Source organism: Gopherus flavomarginatus, chromosome 21 (assembly GCF_025201925.1).
Source record: "Gopherus flavomarginatus isolate rGopFla2 chromosome 21, rGopFla2.mat.asm, whole genome shotgun sequence".
Classification (NCBI taxonomy): Eukaryota; Metazoa; Chordata; order Testudines; family Testudinidae; genus Gopherus; species Gopherus flavomarginatus.
In genome coordinates this window covers 7320482-7328324 of record NC_066637.1, presented here as the reverse complement: position 1 = coordinate 7328324, position 7843 = coordinate 7320482, and the positions used below count along the sequence as shown (strand labels likewise).

General features: G+C 52.8%; 1 long non-coding RNA gene across 1 annotated transcript; it reads left to right on the top strand.

The window, feature by feature from the left end:
* The first annotated feature begins 236 nt into the window (after window positions 1-236).
* Window positions 237-6390, top strand: LOC127038708 (uncharacterized). Its single transcript, XR_007770768.1, has 3 exons — window positions 237-370; window positions 5498-5638; window positions 6295-6390. It is a non-coding gene; the product is annotated as an uncharacterized LOC127038708 (long non-coding RNA).
* The last annotated feature ends 1453 nt before the right edge of the window (window positions 6391-7843 follow it).

Below are 7843 nucleotides of genomic sequence, written 5' to 3'. Positions count from 1 at the left end.
TCACAGACACCCAAGACTTGTTTGTGGAAAGGAGCCTGGATTCTTTCTCCAGCTCCTACATGCTGCTGAGCTGCAATCTGCCCCTCCAGCTCTTGCAGTCTGCCTTTGGCATGAAGGCTCAGCTTGTGAGAGCTAATTTGGGGAGATAAGGCTGTTTATTTCCCAGCTAGGCTAGACTTGCGATTGCTGCCAGTAAACAGGGAGGAGGCAGGACTGCGCTATGCGATACCACTAGGCTCTGTGTTTACAACTCCCGGAGTTTGCAGATGACTCATCTGGGTCAGGGCAAGGGATCCAGGGTGCTAGATGGTTGCAGGTGTGAGGGAAGGTCTGCCAGCTGCGAGCCGACATGGACGCCCAAGGGACAAATGTCAGAAGTGCAAAAAAAGCTGGTGGGGTGAGAGAGTGGGAGAAGGGGATGGCAGAGAGGAAAGCAGGGAGGCAAGCTGGAGCGGAGGTGGAAATGGGGGGTGGGGAGACTGCGATCCCAAGGCAGTCCTGGAATTTCATAGTCAAATCCACTTTGCTTCCAGGATCTGCAGAAACCCACTGCCAGCAAGGGAGTAAATAATCTGCCTCAGCCCGAGACACCCCAGTTGTGTGGGTGGGCTAAGAGCGGACAGGGTCTGAAGCCCCATCCTCCCCAGGCAAAAATTCTGAGCTCCCCCAGCCCTCAGTCTAGGTCCCATCTTCCTGCTACCCCTCCCCGGTGCTGCTCCCCTTCCTGACACACCTTCCTCTCCTGGCATCACCCCCATGCCAACGTCATGCTCCTTCCCCACCCATGAGCCCACTCCACAGACACAGAACAGACCTTGCCTCTTTATGTCTGTACAGCTCCGTGCACACCTGTAGTTTTTGGTGTGGTGGTCTCATCTCTGGCAAATGCAGCTCCCCTGACCTTCACCCACCTCAGTTCTTCAAGCTAGAAATATGTACCACAAATACAGACCCTTATGAAAGCTGGCGGAGCCCAAGCCCTTGGATGAATGGCTGCTAGTGTCTCATAAGAGTAAATAAGTTATTGCCTGGCTGAGCCTCAGGCTGATTTAACTGAATCAGAATAATCGGATACCCCGTGAGGAGATTCTTTCATTGCAGAGGTTGGCTCCAGAATGGATCTGTTCCATCTGGCAGTGAGAGCAGGAAAGCATCTGCCGAATGCCGGGGGTGACTTGCTAAGCGCCTCCCTGCCACTTAGAGATGGCACCTGCCTATGCCCCAGCAAATGTTTATAGCCCTCGTGGAGCTCGTTAGGCCAACCCTGCTCCCTAAGCCATAAATAACAGAGCTGGGGAAAGCGGAAGGCTGTCGAAGTGGCCAGCAAGGCAGCCCCTGACTTCAAGCCAGTGCATTTGGAGTGGAGGTGTTACAGCAAACTCCCTCTTCCAGTCACTAAATACATCGCTGGAGGTTGTAAGCGGTTCCTCACATTTACATTCTTACCCTCTCAGCGGCCAGTCTATGAGACACTGGGCTTGATTCTCCTCTCACTTCACCATGTCTAGACTGGTAGCCGCACTCGTTGATTTCCATGGAGTTACACCTGGTGGTGCACACTCGGCTAGGGTAAATGCCTTGCGAATGATCTCTGTGCCGGCTCCCGCCTCCTTCCCGTCCCACCTAGTGAGAGACCAGAGTCTCTTCGGTGGGGTTTGGCTCTGGTTAACAGGAATGCACACCAGGGGCTAATTGGAAATCAGTGCAGAATGCATGTCACTCAGGACAGCTAGGGTGTTGGGCAACAGTCCTTAGGGTGTTCCCTCTGGGGAAGGGCAAAGGAATCTCCAAGTGTGAGGCATTGATTGGTCCATAGACCTCAGCTGTAAATCCTCCCAGAGTGCAGGGCACAGTGTAACAGATCCAGGATTAACCCCTTCCCAAAGAGAACATGTACATACATAGCTGCCTCCTTGCCTGTGGTCTACTGTTCTCCCACGCTGTACCTAGCTCCCATTAAATGTAGCTGGAGAATGCGTCCTGCAAACTTCCCTGGTAGATAAGCACACTGAACCTTACACTGTTATAAGAGACACACCATTGCGATTGTACTGCACACCATTGTGAGACGAACACCATTTGTGACTGAACCTTACACTGTTACAAGAAACACACTATTGTGACTGTACCGTACACCATTACAGAGACACCATTGCGACTGTACCATACACCATTATGGACACACCATTGCGACTGTACCTACACCATTACAGAGACACCATTGCGACTGTACCGTACACTGTTACGGAGACAACATTGCGACTGTACTCTACACCATCCCAAGGCACAGATCGTTATTACTGTCATCTTGCTAAGTTCCGGGATCTGATCTGGAAGGAATAGCTTTAAAACTATACAGCAAGGACAATGTCAAGTTTACATCTTGGCCAAAACTGGACAAGTGCTTGGGGAATTCTGGGCAAGGAGAGAAGTTCCCCTTGGCCTGCACCCACCCCACTCCATCCATAGTTTTGGTGAACTCCTTGGGGCATAATCTGCTGGCTCCCTTGAGAAGCCCTGCCAATCACACAGGTCATCTGCTGCAAAGAGAAGAGGCTCTAATTGTTCCCATTCCAAGCATCCTGCCTGGCCTGGCAGTAACACGTCACATGCAGAGTCTCCTTGACAGGTGCCTGAATGCAGAGGACAGAGCGGAGGCAGCAACAGCTCCTACATGGAGAGATCTGCTAAACAGCGCCTGTCAAACTGCCTACACATGATGGACAAGAGGAGCAGGAGGTGTGATCGCGGGCCTGTCATGGGGCAGGCACTGCCAGCAGCTCAGCACCTACTGCAAACCTGAATTTTTAAAAAGTTTCTCATGGTTTCACTAAACAGAAAAAAATAAGATACAAGTAGAAGGACTCTGGGCTGAGTCTATCTGGGGTGTGTGGGTTTATTTCCACCTCCCTATATACTACTTCTGCTCTGCACTCCCTGCAGCATCACAGCAACTTTGCTGGCCCCACCAGTCTCCATCTGCCTGCGTGCCCCATTCTCCAGCTGAACCCTGTCCTGCAGCATTATAGACTCAGGCACGTCTGTACCTCAGTGTCCCCATCTGTGAAGTGGGAATAATGACACATGCCCCTCCTTTGCTAATCACACTGCGATCTATGGAGGAGGCTTGATGGTCTTTGACATTTGCTCTTCTCTTCTGATGGAGATTGACTTCCCAGATTTCTTCATTAATGGCAACTTAAATGGTTTTGAGACAACCATGGCGCATCTGACAGGATGGATGGTCTTGTGGCGGATGCTCTCCCAGGCAATCTGGGTTCAATTTCGAGCCCTCCTTGCCTGTTGCTTTGCTCGGGCTGTTAGTCAGATTTCAGTAGTCATTGCAATCCAGAGCAGCGTCCTATGACTGCAAGATACAGGGCTGGACTTTCCAAGCCAGGAAGGGCCAAGAAGATGCGGGGAAGCCGGTACAAATTACCAGGGCGTGGCTGTCCGGAAGGGGGCCCAGGGCCCGGCTTCTCCGGCTTCATCGGCCCTGTTTAGCCGATCCACCCTTGCTAAAAAAATTTTCACCGGGGCCTGAACCCACTCGCGGCAGCCCTGAAGCCAGGGGCAAAGAATAACAACCTCAAGTCCATCTGCAGCTCGCTGCTTCTCACAGTCCTGAGACGTGGCAAGAGAAGACACTGGGGGATTAGTACGATGGTCGTGGAATTGAAGTCTGGGAGGGCTGGAGCCAGTGGGCTCAACTCACCCCACCCTGCCACCTAGTGTCGCTGCTTGCACCTGCCAGCTCAGAATTCCCCACTCGCTGGCTCTCTCTGCACAGGACGCGAAGCAGTGGGGAAACCGACCCAACGTCACCTGCGTCTCTGATAGCTCATTATTTTTGACTTGCAGGGCCTAGACGTGCCCAGCACACAACTGGGCCCCATTGGGCCAGGCCCACCACAAATACAACCCAAAAAGATGGTCCCTTCCCCAGAGAACTTCCAGTGGCTAAACATCCCCCCTCTTGGGGGCTGTAGGAGCAGACAAGCCTGGCAGGGGCAGAGGTATATGGAGGAGCTTCTCTCACACTTCTGATGGAGTGTGGCCAATGCTCAGTGTCAGGACAGAGGGGGACCACTGGGATTGGAGGTTAAAGAGGGAGCCAGCTGGTGGGGTGGGGAAGAGAACGGGGATGGGGGGAGTTAGCCACCCAGAAATGTCTCCAGTTTTATTTGGCAGGTGTTTTTTGTGCCGTTATCAAGTTCTCCTTGTCACGGGGTCACATACCGCTTGTGCGCCTCCCCCCTGAAGTTTACATTACGTCTCTTCTCAGCCAACTTTCGCTTAATTCTGTGCAATTTCACTGTGGCATGAATCCAGGATGTTGGTCACAGAACCTCTTAGTCCATAACTCTGCGAAAAGCAGCTCCCGGGGCCCCATTTATCAAACCCCACCCAGGCAATTTCATTGCAGCTCCTGCCTCCAGCCTTTATCCCTAGAAATAGATAGGTGGGACTCCCCCTTCCCCAGCCTTTGCGCGCGGGGGTAAGCTGTGGTTGTAATTATTGTATGTCTTGCAGCACCAGCTAGAGGTCCACCTGCGATCAAGTCCTCCTGGGTGCTGCTCATGCGTAGAGAGAGAGAGATTGCCCTTGCCTCAAAGAACTTAGCAGCACTAGACAAAACAAAGTGCTTGTATCCCCAGTTTAGACAGGGAAACTGAGGCATGAAGCAATGATATTACTTGCCCCAGCTCAGAAATGAAGCTGAGGGGAGAGCTGGGAATGGAACCCAGATCTTCCATCCAGTGCCTTACCCATAGCACCATCCTTCCTGCAGTAAGTGTGGGACAGGTAAGGGTGTATCTACACTGCCAAACAAGGCCTAGGCTAGCTCGGGTCAGCTGACTTAGGCTCGCAGGGCTGTAAAATTGGTGTGTAGGCGTTCGGGTGAGACCCAGTGAGGGGGGAGGGTCCCAGCGCCCGAATCTACACAATCATTTTATAGCCCCACAGCCGAAGCCCTGCAAGCCCAAGACATCTGACCTGAGCAAGCCGTGGCTGTGCCATGGGTCTTCTATAGTCCGCCGGTAAGATATCACCTGTGCCTCAATGCTGGAACCTTCCTGCAGCACTTCCAGGAATTTCTCTATACCCCTAGCCAGGTGCATTGTGAGTGCTCCCTTGCAACACTGAGCAGTTCTGATGACAGCAGGGGATGCAGTCGAGTGCTGTGGGGTCTTGCTAACACCCCCAAATGTCAGCGTTGCCTTCCTTCCCTCTTACTGCACTGTGCTTCGCAGCTCACACACGTCGGGGGGCTCGTGAACTCATTTCTGCCAGGGACTTGAAGCTGAAAAGTGCAACCTGTCACTATTGATGCTGCACCATCACCGTTGATGGAATATGGTTAATATTCCCCAGAACTACAGAGCAATTAGCCAGGGCAGGCCCCTGTAATTAACAGTCAGTGGGTGTTTCACAGCAATTAGCTCCCTCTGTTATTATGGGGAAGATTTTGTCAGGGCTTCTCTGTGCTTTTCAGGGAGTGAGAGAGAAGTCATCAAATCGACAACAGCGAAGCAGTCTGGTCTCATCTGACTGAATGCGCTGAGTCCCCTTCTGATCTGACAGTTGCTCTGAGCCCCAGGAGGGGAAGAACAAACCCCGTGGCCTGGCAGCAAAGGTAGAGTCTGATTCCCTGGGTCCTGTATTAATTAGTGCCTTTTACAGCAGCAGACCCCCATGCAGTAACCCAGGGTGTGTCAGGCCATTAGCTTCATCAGTCCAAGGCACAAACAGTGTTTTGTGGAAAAAAAGGAAGTTTGGGGGTTACATTAGAGAATGACCCAAATTGCTCCTTCTCAGCCCGCCCTGCATCCAGCTACCCCACAACATTGTGGGGTAGTTGGAAACCAAACTCAGAGCCAGCTCCAAATTTCTCCATTGGCTCCCTCTCTTTATCGGGTGCTGAACCAACCCCCCCCCAGCCCCCTACAGAGTTGGGCTGTTTGTAATCCAGACACAGGCTTGGACTTCTTGATGTGAGCCCATGCTGGCAGGCACTGAAAGAGTTAATGCTGTAGGTCCCAGGGCAGCAGAGAGGAGTGCTGGGTCATGGCAGAGCCCATGCTAGGATTTCCTTCGGCCCAGGAGGCATGGACACCTCCATCGCCAGCACTGTTAATAGGATGACCACACAGCAAGTGAGAAAAACCAGGACAGGCATGGGGGGTAATAGGAGCCTATATAAGAAAAAAAACCCAAAATCGGGACTGTCCCTATAAAATCAGGACACCTGGTCACCCTAACTGCTAATTGCCAATAAACTTTCTTCTCCAGGTGCAAAGCAGCTGCCTCGTTACCCCTCTGGTCCTGGATACAGGGACCCAGCTGCCTCGTTACCCCTCTGGTCCTGGATACAGGGACCCAGCTGCCTCATTACCCCCCTGGTCCTGGATACAGGGACCCTGACACCCTGGAGATGAGCCAATAAACTCAACTCATCTAGTCTTTGCTGCTTGTGTTAAAAATATCTCAGCCCGGCCTAGATCCTGAAATAAACAGTCATTTCACTGGGAGGCGGGTCTGACTTCACTTCTGATATGTCACACGTGTAGTGAGCTGCATTCTGTGCTCCTGAGCTGGCTCTGCAGATGAAGGGAGTTGAGTTTCTCTCCGTTACACTGGCTTAGCTCCATGAGCATCCACTGAGTCACCCTCTGACCTGGATCAGTGATGCTGGCGGGAGCTTTGCAATTGCTTTTGTCACTAACGCAGGCTTAGGGCCTAAGCAAGAAGAGAATCGCTCTGTACATGCGCCACTTCCGGAGGCCTTTCCCATCAGAGCCAATGTCAAGAGCATTCCAGAGAGAAACATCTGTCTGCACAGAGCCCCCAGGGCACTGCACCTTTGTCTGCTCCGTCCGCTCCCTTTGCTGACGTGCAGTAAAAGAGGAATGTCTCTTTTTATGGCTCTCCCAGGGGACGCCGAGCAGCCCCTTTTGTTCCCAATCTGTCTTGCAAAGGGCAGCCAGTGGCCTTGAGCTGTGCAGCTGCAGCTGGTGCTGCCCTCCATGGGGACGGCACCTCGATGGAGCGCTCCGTTCTCACGCTCTTTCATGTCCTTGTGCTGAGTCCTGCAGGGGGCAGGATAACGTGCCCTTAGGAGAGACAGAGCCCGCCTGCTCCCTGGGTCCCTGCTTGGTCTTCAGCAGACTCAGCCCCCTCTAGTCATTGCACTAAACCGGGGAGTGTTTTGAAATGCGACAGAGGTTGCCCCGAAGATGATTTTGGAACAGCTGGACTCTCCCTGCACCAAGTAGCTGCTGGGAATCTCAGGATGGGAGGGGTGGAGCCAGGAGGAGTTCAGCTGTCTTGTTTTAGAAGGGTTTGTACAAACCCCTAAACCGCCCCTAGCCGCTCCCCCCCGCCTAGTAGGCAGCGTTTGCAGCTAGACAAGCGAGCTCAATGGGCAGGAGTTAGAACAAACTAACTGAAACAGACACAGCTTAAAAACAAACTCACATTCGAGTTAGGGTGGGGGTTAAAAACAGGCAAGCCAGGAATCTGCTATTGCCTCAGAGCTTTGACTGGGCTCCTGTCTGTCTTGGCTCCAGCTCCCTAGGCCTGCAAACGCTTACATACACGCCTGAGCACGGCCAGGAGCAGTGGGTTGGAAGACAAGTCAGATAAGCACAAATAAGCATGTGAGTTTTCCCCTTGACTTCACTGTGACTCCTCCCGTGCCTGAAGGTGAGCAGCCTGTACAGAACTGTTTGCACCGCTGAGGCCTCTGATGATAAATTCCCTGGGGCAGGGACCGTGTCGCCCTCTATGTTTGCACGGTGCCCAGGGCAATGAAGCCCCGATCCTGACCCGGCCTGTTGGG